General features: G+C 38.6%; 1 pseudogene; it reads right to left on the bottom strand.

Annotated features, from left to right (window-relative positions):
• Nucleotides 1–4358: 4358 nt before the first annotated feature.
• Nucleotides 4359–4424, bottom strand: LOC138845107 (U6 spliceosomal RNA; annotated as a pseudogene).
• Between the last annotated feature and the right edge of the window lie 9629 nt (nucleotides 4425–14053).

Genomic DNA, 14053 nt, shown 5'->3' with positions numbered 1-14053 from the left:
GGATAGTAAGTCTTACTTGCCTAGAAAGATGGATAGTAATTTGAGTAGCCAGGACTTGAACTGGCACCCAATTGGAATGTCAGCACTGCAAGCCACAGCTCTACTTGCTACTCCACAGCATCAGCCCCCTAAATTCTTATGAGTATTGCTACACGATTGGAATTTATAATTGATAATGCTGAACAATTGAAACTGTCTTATTTACAATTGTAGGACTGGATATGGCAGTTTTACTTGAAGTAAAGTATGTAGCCTGCTTATTGTATGATTTTTGGAAAAGCATGTATTTATATACAACAGCAGACCTGTAATCATTTAAAAGTGAATTATCATGATTACCCAGATGTAAAGAATGCAATATGTGCTAATGAGTTAGCAGTCACAGACATTTAGAATTAGAGGGATTTTAGAACTTTTTCAATACTGCAGTTTTTATGAAAAACTAATATTTTTTTATTTGACAGGTAGAGTTATATACAGTGAGAAATCAGAAAGGTCTTCCTTCCATTGGTTCAGTCCCCAAATGGCTGCCACAGTTGGAGCTGTGCCCATCCAAAGCCAGGAGTCAGGTGCTTTCTCCTGGTCTCCCATCCGGGTGCAGGGCCCAAGCACTTGGGCCATCCTCCACTGCCTTCCTGGGCCATAGCAGAAAGCTGGACTGAAAGAGGAGCAACCAGGACTAGAACACTTTGCCCATAAGGGATACCAGCACCACAGGTGGAGAATTAACCAAGTGAGCCACAGCGCTGGCCCCCGATAAATTTACTCTTAACAAAATATCAAAATATCTTATTTAGTATAAAGTTAGTAGTGAAAAAGAGACTACCTTGTTGAACACAGAAATTTGAGATTATATTTCTTGGTATTAATTTGCATCTTAAGGCTTATTGCCTAGTTCATTTCAATATTTCAATCTAATATTACTAATAATATCTTGTACTTAGTGGTTCACTGTGTGCCAGACAATATTCTTTTGATTTTTTAAAGATTTATTTATTTATTTATTTGGAAGTCAGAGTTACACAGATATTGAACAAGAGGAAGAGAGAGAGAGAGAGGTCCTCCATCTGCTGGTTCACTCCCCAGATGGCCTAAAAGGTCAGAGATATGCCAATCTGAAACCAGGAGCCAGGACCTCTTCAGGGTCTCCCATGCAGATTCAGGGGCCCAAGGACTTGGGCCAACTTCCTACTGCTCTCCCAGGCTATAGCAGACAGCTGAATGGAAAGTGGAGCAGCCTGGACTTGAACCGGCCTCCATATGGGATGCCCCCACTGCATGCAGTGGCTTTACTAGGTACACCACAGCACTGGCCTCAAGACAATGCTCTAAAATGATGCATTAATTATTCCCAAATATTGAAAAGTGGCATGGTACACATTTGAATGTGTTGTTTTGTACTAGTTGTAGAAACAGTTTAAAATATATTTGTATTTAAAAATGTAAGCTTTGATCTAAAGGCTTACTTTCCCTTAAGGTGCCTGTTTGGAAACTGAGAGATCATTGAAGTCTCAAGATAGAGTACAACTGATCTTATCCAAGCCTCCTTTATCACATGAGGATGCTAAATGCCAAGCCCAGAGAAGTTAAGTGAACTGTTCAAGGTCACATAGGTAAGTTGTGGCAGGGATAATTCTGTATTAGCATTAGGTATCCTGATACATAGGCCACTGTTCTGTCAATTTTGTACTCCTTCTGGAGTTAAAGATTCTAAGTTGTGGAAAATTGAATTTGGAAATTTAGTGGTTGCTATGTTGTTATGGTGAGAAATTTCTGTGTATAGCTATGAGTTGCTTAAATTTTATTCAATATATTTTTCTAGTATGTTTGCTATTTATTTGAAATGTATAACAAGTAGCTTCATCTATTTGCCAAAAGAATTTTTTGAAGATTTATTTATATTATTTGAAAGTCAGAATTACACAGAGAGAGAAGGAGAGGCAGAGAGAGTGGTCTTCCATTCACTGGTTCACTCCACAGTTGGCCTCCATGGCTGGAGCTGTGCTGACTGGAAGGCAGGAGCCAGGAGCCTCTTCCTGGTCTCCTATACAGGTGCAGGGGCCCAAGGACTTGGACCATTTTATAATGCTTTCCCAGGCCATAGCAGAGAGCTGGATAGGAAGTGGAGCAGCCAGGTCTTGAACTGATGCCCCTATGGAATACCAGCACTGCAGGTGGCAGCCTCACCCACTATGGCACAGTGCCAGCCCTTGCCAAAAGAATTTATAGAAGCTATTCCATATATACACTTCACAATTATTTAGTTACTTGACACGAACTATCCCTGCATATTTGAAAATTTTGAATGGTATCACTTGGGTTTTAAGAATGTTATATTTTAGGTCTCTTAGTATTTTTAGTGATGATGTTTTAAAGGCCCTTTCTGTTTTATGAAAAATGATAAGGATTTTGTTTTACAATGGCCATAGTATTACTACTTAAAGCAATAGATTAAATAACACTTTTAAACAAAGTCATTTAATACTGAATTCTAACACACTGGTATATTTTAAAGTGAGAAACCGGATTTCTTTCAGATATTCTAAAGAAGAATGATAATCAAAATTGAAGACATCTACAGTTTTTAATCACTTGTTTTAAATATTGGTCATAATGGTCCAATTTTGAGTTTAATTTTAATTAGCTTTTAAATGATTCAATATGTTTTATAGAAAAAATTCGGAGAACATAGTTATATACTCAACCTCCCTCCCTTCTTTTTCCTTCTTTGTCATTTTTTTTAGCTTATGAAATGACATTTTCAGTTTACATTACATTAAAAAGGGTTGTTGAGTCAAGGGACAAGTTTAACAGGCAAAAAGCAAAAAGATCCTAATTTAGAGGGAATACAGACAATGGCTCTAAACAATATTTGAATATCACATCTAAACAATATTTGAAGAAATTGATAAATATTTTAATTTCTCCTACTAAAATGCTCAAAGTCTTTAATGATTTATCAAATATTAGTGCAAAATTATGTATTTAAATGATCCCAAAAAGTGATGAATTTTTGTGTAATAAAGTCCAATTTTTGTCAAGGCTTTTTGACAGTCTCACAGAAAACTTATGTTTGTGAATGGGAAGAATAATACCAAAATATCCATACTACCAAAAACAATTTGCAAATTCAATGCAATCCCAATCAACATACCAACGATGTTCTCAGAGCTAGAAAAAATGATGCTAAAATTCACATAGAAACATGAGAGATGCTTAACATCTAAAGCAATATTATAAAGCAAAAAAAAGCTGGAGACATCACACCATATTTTAAGACATATTACAGGGGTCAGCACTATGACAAAGCAGGTAAAGTCACCGTCTGCAGTGCCGGCATCTCATATGGGTGCCAGTATGTTTCCCAGCTGCTCCACTTCTTATACCCCTCTCTGGTATAGCCTGAGAAAAAAGTAGAAAATGGCCAAAGTCTTTGGGCCCCTGCACCTGCATAGAGACCTGGAAGAAGCTCCTGACACTTGGATTCAGATCAACAGAGCTCCGGCCATTGTGGCCATTTGGGGAGTAAACCAGTGGATGGAAGACCTCTCTCTCTCTCTGCCTCTACCTCTCTGTAACTCTGCCTTTCAAATAAATAAACTGCAAAAAAAAAAAAAGAAGAAGTGTTAGCACTGATATAATAACAGACACATAGTTCAATGGAAAAGACTTGGTAGCATAGAAATAAACCCAAATTTCTACCAGCAACTCATATTTAACAAAGGAACTAAAATGAACTGGAGAAAGAAGAATCTCTTTCACAAGTGGTGCAGAGGAACTTGATTATCCATATGTAGAAGCCTGAAAAGAGACTCCAACATCTCTTACACTATGTGAAAGTGAACTCATAGTGAATTAAAATGTAATCATAAGACCCAAACCCAAGTAAACATAGGGGAACTCTAAATATTGTCAACACACAATAGCTTTTGGGTAAGATTCCAATAGCAATAGTCACAAAAATAAAAACAGAGACATTTGAGTATATCCAACTAAGATACTTCTTCACAACAAAGTAAACATCAGAGTGTAGATACAATGAACAGATGGCAGGAAAAATTAAAACTCTGAATGTTTACAGATTTCCAGAACATTTACATGAATTGGAAAAACTCCAAAAAATACAGTGAAGAAACATCTGAATAGACATTTCTCAGAAGAAATGTAAATGGTCAAAACATGTGAATATGCCCGATGTCACTAGCCATTATGTAAATATAAATCAGAGCACCATATCAGTCTCCAACACCTGTGGGAGAATACAACACTCAGGTATTTGTGTGTGCAGCAAGTGGGTTTAGAGGACCCTGTTCACCTCTGGAGAGCAGAGTCTACAGGGAGGTAAAGAAACCTTACTCTGCAGGGGCATGCTAATCTTCTCTGTATCATTCCAATTTTAGTATATGTGCTGCCGAAGCGAGCACATGTGCTGCCGAAGCGAGAAAGAGATGAAAAGAATTTATCTCAGCTAGCCACTAATATTCAAGAAACAAGGTCTTCAGGAAAGCCAACTCAACTGACATTTTCATGTCATTGTTAAATAAAGGAAAAATTATCTAGGTTCAGCAATACGTAGTTTATAAGAGAAAGACTACAGAGTAATTTCCTTGGCATAGAAATAACTTTGTCTTTTTTTTTTTATCTATGAGGGCTTGCTATCACCACCACACACCCACATCCCATATACAAATGCCTGGCTTGAGTGGTAGCTTCTCTGCTTTTAGGCAAGTTTCTGCTAGTGTGCACCCTGGGAGGAGATGGAGGATGGCAGAAGTGCTTGGGTCCTTGCACCCAAATGGGACATCCAGAATGAATTCCCAGTTCCTGGTTTTGGCTTGGTCAAGCTTTGGCTATTGCAAGTGTCTGGGGAGTGAAACAGTGGTTCCCTCTTCCTGTCACTCTGCCTTTCAAATCAATAACTGTTGTTGGTAATGACTAATAATGATATTCACTGATTGTCAAATTTTGAATCTATTAATTATAGACAATTTCTCTTTGTAATTTTAAACTTTCATAATGTTCTGTTGCCAATTTCATCACTAGAAATAAAAACATTTCCTCAAAAAAAAAGAAACCTTACTGCTTTCCTAATGTGCTTATTAAGTTCTTGACCAGGGCCTGTTAGTCTTCCCACAAACTTTCTAGTCTCACTACTTTCCTTCTTCTTCCTCTTCTCTGTGACTTGTAAAATAGTATACATTCTATATACTGTGGATACTTTTGATTTATTTTATTCCTTCAGTCTCCTATGAAGTTCCTCCACAAAAGCACAGCCCTTAGATATTCATTCATTTATGCAGTCTGCAGATTTCATGAGCTACTAAATTCCAAGTAGTATGTTAAAGGCAAGATCTGGGCCTAAGAGAAAAGTGGTCTAAATTCTGTGCCTAGAAGAGGATTTGGGACATAGTAGAACTTCAGTGAAGTGCTATGTGAATGACATGCACTCATTAAATGAGTAATCTAAAGCATACACTTCATTTAAGCAACACAGCAGCCCTACTCACCTCAGGTAGAGCAATTGAGAGGAATAATGTGAACAAAAATAAGACATCAATAAGTTGAATAATAACAGAGAAAAAACAAAATGAGATAGATGCCAACATTACTGAGCTATTTTTGAGGAATTAAATTGATAGAGGGGCTGGCATTGTGGCCAAGTGGGGAAAGCTGCAATCTGTGAGGCCAGCATAACATCTGAGTTCCACTTTGAGTTTAGGAATCTCCACTTCCAATTTAGCTCACTGCTAAACACCTGGGAAACCAGCAGAAGATGGACGAAGGACTTGGGTCCTTGCCACTGATGTGGGAGACTTGGATGAAGCTCCTGACTCCAGCATGCCCCAGGCTCAACTGTTGAAACTCTCTGGGGTGTGAGCCAGCAGATGAAAGCTATCTATGTCTTTCCCTCTCTCTCTAAATCCACCTTTCAAATAATAAAGATTTAATAAACAAATTAACTGATTTCAAAATACACAAAAACATGAACAATACTATATCATTTTTATGCCAAACTGATAAAAAATAACAAATGCTAGAGAGCACATGGGAAAAGAAAACCGTCATATATGGTGGGTGAAAACACAAGTTAGTACAGATGTTATGCAGAACAGTATGGTCATTCCTTAAAAAGGATAAAAATTGGGCCGGTGCTGTTGTGCAGTGAGTTAAAGCCCTGGCCTGAAGGGCCAGCATCCCATTTGGGTGCCAGTTCTAGTTCCAGCTGCTCTTCTTCCAATACAGCTCTCTGCTATCTCCTGGGATAGCAGTAGAAGATGGCCCAAGTCCTTGGGCCCATGCACCCATGTGGGAGACCCAGAGGAAGCTCCTGTCTCCAGGTTTCAGAATGGCATAACTCTGGCGTTTGTAGTCATCTGTAGAGTGAACCAGCTGATGGAGGACCTCTCTGTGTCTCTACCTCTATTGTAACTCTTTCAAATAAATAACAAAAATTAAACTAAGATAAAAATTGACCTACCATGTGAGAGTTATCTTGCTCTTGGCTATATAGAATAAGGAAATTTTATTAGAAGGAAAGGAGGAGAGCATATCAAAGATACAGCAATTTTCCCATAACACAGCCACTATAACACAGTTCACTGCAGCCAGGATTTGAAACCAATCTAGCTGTCCATCAGTGAAAAACAATGGACAGGGCAACCTCTTTTAGATACAAAAAAAGAACAAAATATTATTAAATTAATTGAAATAAGCCAGAAGCAGGAACACAAATGTCACCTGGTCCTTGTCACATGTGGAAGTGAAAGAAAATAATGGATCTGAACACAGAACTGTGATTACTAGAGGCTGAGAAGGGAAGCAGCTAGGGATAGAGGGGGATTGGATAATAGGTATCAAAAATCAAAGAGGCAGAAAGAACTTCTGGTGTTCCATAATATAATGAGATGACTACATTCAACCATATTAGGTTCTGTGTAAAGAACTGAAGGAGAGGAGCTGGTAGTCTCAAATCATGGAGAAGAATTAGAAACTGTAGTTGCTTGGGGGCCAGCATTGTGGCACAGTGGGCTAACACCCTGGCCTGAAGCACCAGCATCCTATGTGGGTACCAGTTCTAGTCCTGGCTGCTCCTCTTCTGATCCAACTCTCTGCTATGGCCTGGGAAAGCAGTAGAAGATGGCCCAAGTCCTTGGGTCCCTGCACCCAAGTGGGAGATCTGGAAGAAGCTCCTGGTTCCTGGCATCAGATTGGCAGAGCTCCGGCCATTGTGGCCATCTGGGGAGTGAACCAGCAGAGGAAGACCTCTCTCTCTCTCTGCTGCTACTTCTCTCTGTAACTCTGTCTTTCAAATAAATAACTCTTTAAAAACTTAATAAAACTGTAGTTGCTTAGCTTGATCACTTTTTACTGCATAAATGTGTGCAAATATTGCACTACACCCTGTAATAATGCATGACTAGGACACATTCATCACAAATTATTTCAATGAAATTTTAAAAATTAGAAGCATTTCTTTATATTAACAATGAACTATTTGAAAATGAAATTAGAGAAACATTTCCATGCATAGCAGCATAAGAACCAGGAACCAATGTCTTCAATGTTATCAGTGATGAATCAGATTCACAGCCCCCAGCACTCAGTTTTTGCCATATACCTTACCATGGCAATTGTGGGCATATAGTAGTAAATCAATGGACAGGAATCCTTTGTCTCTAAATCTGCTAAATAAATAAACATGGAATTCATCAAAGAAAAAGAGATATCAATTTGGATGCCAGGCACAAAAACACATGCACTTGAGCTATCCTCCAGTTTGTGATGCCAACAAATCTTTCAGACATGTTACATTTTCAGAGACTTTTCTGTAATCTTGCTAAGCTTTCTGGAAATCTGCCTTATAGAAAAGGGTTTCCCAATTCCATTACACTCATGATTTTTCTTTTGTGTGATATATTAGTTTACCATCTAGAGATAATTTATGGTACAAAACTTTTCTATGCATGCATGTTTTCTCATTTGTGAGTCTATTCATGGGAATTGAAGACTGATTTATAACAGAAATACATTTTCCAAATTCATTGCATAGACTTTTGTTCCTTATGAATTCTCTGAAGTCTGTTGATGTCTAATTTCTGGCTAAAGGTTTTATCGTATTTACAGCATGCAAAGACTATCACCTTTTGTGAATTCTGTATCTATACAAGCCTGAAATAAAGAAAATGTTTTTGCACAATCAGTATACGCCTAAGAAACCACCTGTGTCAATTCTCTGATGTACCATTGACTTCTGACTCTAATAATATTTATAAGCTTTCTCCTTTACATGAGTCTCTGTTGGATAGGATGTGATTTCCAGCAAAAGGTTTTGTCACAATACTTACATGAATTTTGGAGAAAAGCTCTTCCACATTCATTATATTGTTAAGGTCTCTCCCTTGTTCAAATTCCATGATGGATTATGAGGCATTACCTATGTGAAATGACTTTCTCACATTTATTTCATTCATTAGATATATATGTTGTGCATTCTGATATAAGGAGAGATTTGGGCAGAGCTTTCCAACACTCATTACACCCATAAGGTTTCTCTCCCACGTGAATTCCCTGTTGTCGTATGAGGTATGGCTTCTAATTAAAGGGATTTTACTTTCAAAGGAGTTTTTCCCTATATGAATTTGATGATGTACAATGAGGGCTGAATTATGGTAAAAGGCTCTGAGTCATTACATTCATAAAATTGCTCCCCATGAGAATTCTTTTATGTTTGATGAGGTCTGATTTGCACCACAAAGGCTATTCACATGTATTACATTCATGCATTTCTCCCCTTGGTGAATTCTCTAATATTTCATGAGATATAACTTGCACAAAAAGGTCATGTAGAAAATTCCCTGTGTGGATTCTCTGATATCTTATGAGTTATGAAGTACAGCAAAGAGGCTTTCCACCATCCTTCCATCCATAAAACCTACCTAAATTGAGCAACAAAGATATAGAAAACGTAAACACACACATAACCAGATGGAAATGATACCAGTAATAAAGACCATCACTAGCAAGAAAACCCCAAAACTGGAAGGCTTCACTGCTGAATTCTAACAGACATTTAAAGCACTAACTGCAATTCTTCTCAAGTTATTCAAAACAATTGAGAGAGAGGCGATTCTCCCAAATTCTTTCTATGAAGCCAACATCACCTTCATTCCTAAACTTGAAAAAAGTGCAACAAAGAAAGTAATTATAGACCAATTTCCCTGATGAACATACATGCAAAGATCTGCAACAGAATTCTGGCCAATTGAATCCAACAATGCATCAGAAAGATCATCCACCCAGACCAAGTGGGATTTATCCTTGGTATGCAAGGATGGGACCAAAGGCTTTTCCACAGTCATTTCCTTTATAAGCTTTCTCCATGGTGTGAAGGCTCTGATACTTTCTGAGGTTTGACTTCTCAGCAAAGGTTTTTCCACAGTCGTTGCAATCATAAGGTTTCCCCCAGTACAAATTGTCTGATGCTTTGTGAGCTTTGATTTCTCAGCAAAGGCTTTTCCACAATGATTGCATTCATAAGGTTTCTCCCCTCTGTGAATTCTCTGATGATTTATGAGGTTTGCCTTCTGGCCAAAGGATTTTCCATAGTCATTGCATTCATAAGGTTTCTCACCTGTGTGAATTCTCTGATGATTTATGAGGTGTTTCTTCTGGCCAAAGAACTTCCCACAGTCATTACATTTATAAGATTTCAACCCTGTGTGAATTCTCTGATGTCTAATGAGATCTGACTTCTGGTGAGTGGTTTCCACACAATCATTACACACATGAGGGTTTTCCACAATATGAGTGCTGTGATGGAGGGTATGGCAGAATTTAATACTGAATGACTTCCCACAAGGTTTACATGCATAGGATTTCTTCCCTATATTTGGTCTATGATTCAGTCTAACATGTGATTGGTAAATGACAGGTTCCACAGTCCCAATATACTTATAAATGTTCTCTCTTTTCAGGTGAATACAATCAGAATTCCACAGTCAGTCAGCTGGGAGGGGTGGATGAATCCGGATACAGCTGGTTTCCTTGTACTAAAACAAGCGCCATATCACAAAGGACTCTTACATTTCTTTTTCTTTTTTGCATTTTTCACATTTTCTTATTTATCATGGTTTGTAATAAATTTTCTGATGTGGGTTGTGGTTTTGAGGCTGGCTTAAGGAGTTCAGGGAACCAGAGGAATGGTCTTTTTCAATTAGGGCACAGCTGTTGGCTCTCTCCAATTCTGGCTTTCTGTCATTGCTTTGGGTGCCTCAGCCAATTTTTCGTTTTGAGCAACTTTTTCCCAAATGTTTTGTTGGTCTGAGTTGGTTTTGCCTTTTTCCTTTTCAAATTGTGTATTCTGATGCAATACAAACAAGGGTTTAGAACGAGGATCCATTATGAAATTGAAAAACAGAACATACTGGGTTTTGATGATTAGAAATCATAGGCAACATGACCAAGATGAGTTTTTGGGTTTTGGAAAATGACATAGAACCCTTCCACTGAGGGGCAGATATTAATTTCCTCCAAATCGAGAGTGAGTGCGATTTTCAGGTGAATTCAATCAGAATTCCACAGCCAGTCAGCTAGGAGGGGTGGATGAATCTGGAAACAGCTGGTTTCCTTGTGTCTAAATGCAGCCGAATATCACAAAGGACTCTTGCATTTCTTTGGCTTTTTTCTCATTTTTCTTTTTTTCATGGTTTGTAATGAATTTTCGATGTGAGCTTTGGTTTTGAGGCTGCAATATAGAGTTCAGGGCACCGGAGGAATGGTCTTTTTGAAACACGGCACAGCTGTTGGCGTGCTCCAATTCTGGCTTTTGTCATTGTTTTGGGTGCCTCAGCTAACTTTTGGTTTCTTGAGTGGCAATTTCCTAAATGATTTCTGGGTCTCAGTCGGTTTTGCCTTCTTATTCCCAAATTTTGTATTCTGATGCAATACAAGCAAGATTTTGGACAGAGCAGCCATTATGAAAGAAAAAAAAAAGCACAGCAAATTGCCCTTTCAGGATTAGAAATCTATAGGCAACACGACCAAGATGAGTTTCTGTGTTTTGGAAAATGGCATGGAAAGCTTCTGCTGAGGGGACAGATTCTAATTCCCTCCAAATGGAGTGTGAGAGCGATTTTGAGTTGAATTCAATCAGAATTCCAAAGTCAGTCTCTGGAAGGGGGGGATGAATCTGGTAACAGCCAGTTTCCTTGTGTCTAAATCCAGCCAAATATCAAAAAGGACTCTTGCATTTCTTTGGCTTTTTCACATTTCCCTTATTTATCATGGTTTGTAATGAATTTTCTGATGTGAGCTTTGATTTTGAGGCTGGAATACGGAGTTCAAGACACGGAAGGCATGGTCTTTTTCAATCAGGGCACAGCTGTTGGCTTGCTCCACTTCTGGCTTGCTGTCATTGTTTTGGGTGCCTCAGCTGATTTGTGGTTTCTTGTGTGGCAATTTCCAAATGTTTTCTGGGTCTGAGTTGGTTTTGCCTTCTTCCTTCCCAATTTTGTATTCTGATGCAATGCAAAGAAGAGTTTGGACAGAGTAGCCATTATGAAATAAAAAACAGAGCAAATAGGCATTTGAAGCTTATAAATCTATAGGTAACATGTCCAAGGTGAGTTTTTGTGTTTTGAAAAATACAGTGGAACACTTTGGCTGAGGTGACAGATATTAATTGCCTCCAAACTGAGTTTCACTGTGATTTTCAGGTTAATTCAGTCAGAATTCCACAGGCAGTCAGCTGGAGGGGTGGATGAATCTGGGAACAGCCAGTTTCCTTGCAACTAAATCAAGCCCAATATCATTATGGATTCTTGCATTTCTTTGGCTTTTTTCTCTTTTTTGTTATTTATTATGGTTTGTAATGAATTTTCTGATGTGAGCTTTGGTTTTGAGGCTGCAATATGGAGTTCAGGCCACAAGAGGAAGGTTCTTTTTCAATCAGGGCACAGCTGTTGCCGTGCTCCAATTCTGGCTTGCTGTCATTGCTTTGGGTGCTTCAGCTGACTTTTGGTTTCTTGAGCAGCAATTTCTAAAATGATTTCTGGGTCTGAGTCGGTTTTGCTTCTTATTCCCAAATTTTGTATTCTGATGCAATACAAGCAAGACTTTGGACAGAGTAGCCATTATGAAAGAAAAAAAAAAAAGACAGCGCATTGCCCTTTCAGGATTAGAAACCCATAGGTAACACAACCAAGATGATTTTCTGTGTTTTGGAAAATGACATGGAACGCTTCTGCTGAGGTGACAGATTCTACTTCTCTCCATATTGAGTGTGAGTGCGATTTTGAGGTGAATTCAATCAGAATTCCAAAGTCAGTCTGTGGAAGTGGGGGATGAATCTGGAAACAGCCAGTTTCCTTGTGTCTAAATCCTTTCAAATATCACAAAGGAGTCTTGCATTTCTTTGGCATTTTCACATTTCCCTTATTTATCATGGTTTGTAATGAATTTTCTGATGTGAGCTTTGGTTTTGAGACTGCAATATGGAGTTCAGGGCACTGGAGGAATGGTCTTTTTCAAACAGGGTACAGCTGTTGGCTTGCTCCAACAATTCTGGCTTGCTGTCATTGTTTTGGGTGCCTCAGCTGATTTGTGGTTTCTTGTGTGGCAATTTCCTAAATGTGTTCTGGGTCTGGGTTGGCTTTGCCTTCTTCCTTCCCAAATTTTGTATTCTGACGCAATACAAACAAGAGTTTGGACAGAGTAGCCATTATGAAATAAAAAACACAACAAATAGGCGTTTGAAGCTTAGAAATCTACAGGTAACATGACCAAGGTGAGTTTTTGTGTTTTGGAAAATAAAATGGAACACTTTGGCTGAGGTGACAGATATTAATTGCCTCCAAACTGAGTTTCACTGCGATTTTCAGGTTAATTCAGTTAATTCAGTTAGGATTCCACAGGCTTGCATTTCTTTGGCTTTTTCACATTTCCCTTATTTATCATGGTTTGTAATGAATTTTCTGCTGTGAGCTTTGGTTTTGAGGCTGCAATATGGAGTTCAGGGTACTGGAGGAATGGTCTTTTTCAAACAGGGCACAGCTGTTGGCTTGCTCCAATTCTGGCTTGCTGTCATGGTTTTGGGTGCCTCAGCTGAAATTTGGTTTCTTGAGTTTCACTGTGATTTTCAGGTTAATTCAGTCAGAATTCCACAGGCAGTCAGCTGGAGGGGTGGATGAATCCGGGAACAGCTGGTTTCCTTGTGAATAAATCAAGCCCAATATCATTATGGATTCTTGCATTTCTTTGGCTTTTTTCCCTTTTTTCTTATTTATCATGGTTTGTAATGAATTTTCTGATGTGAGCTTTGGTTTTGAGGCTGCAATATGGAGTTCAGGGTACAAGACGAACGTTCTTTTTCAATCAGGGCACAACTGTTGGCTTGCTCAAATTCTGGCTTGCTGTCATTGTTTTGGGTGTTTCAGCTGACTTTTGGTTTCTTGAGCAGGAATTTCCAAAATGTTTTCTGGGTCTGAGTTGGTTTTGCCTTCTTATTTCCAAATTTTGTATTCTGATGCAATACAAGCAAGATTTTGGACAGAGTAGCCATTATGAAAGAAAAAAAAAAAAAAGACAGCGCATTGCCCTTTCAGGATTAGAAATCCATAGGCAACACAACCAAGATGAGATTCTGTGTTTTGGAAAATGACATGGAACGCTTCTGCTGAGGTGACAGATTCTAATTCCCTCCAAATGGAGTGTGAGAGCGATTTTGAGGTGAATACAATCAGAATTCCAAAGTCAGTCTGTGGAAGGGGGGGATGAATCTGGAAACAGCCAGTTTCTTTGTGTCTAAATACTTTCAAATATCACAAAGGACTCTTGCATTTCTTTGGCTTTTTCACATTTCCCTTATTTATCATGGTTTGTAATGAATTTTCTGATGTGAGCTTTGGTTTTGAGGCTGGCATATTGAGTTCAGGGCACAAGAGGATGGTTCTTTTTCAATCAGGGCACAGCTGTTGGCTTGCTCCACTTCTGGCTTGCTGTCATTGTTTTGAGTGCCTCAGCCGATTTGTGGTTTCTTGTGTGGCAATTTCCCAAA

Source organism: Oryctolagus cuniculus, chromosome 13 (genome assembly GCF_964237555.1).
Source record: "Oryctolagus cuniculus chromosome 13, mOryCun1.1, whole genome shotgun sequence".
In the NCBI taxonomy this organism is placed as follows: domain Eukaryota; kingdom Metazoa; phylum Chordata; class Mammalia; order Lagomorpha; family Leporidae; genus Oryctolagus; species Oryctolagus cuniculus.
This window is presented reverse-complemented; position numbering and strand designations above follow the sequence as displayed.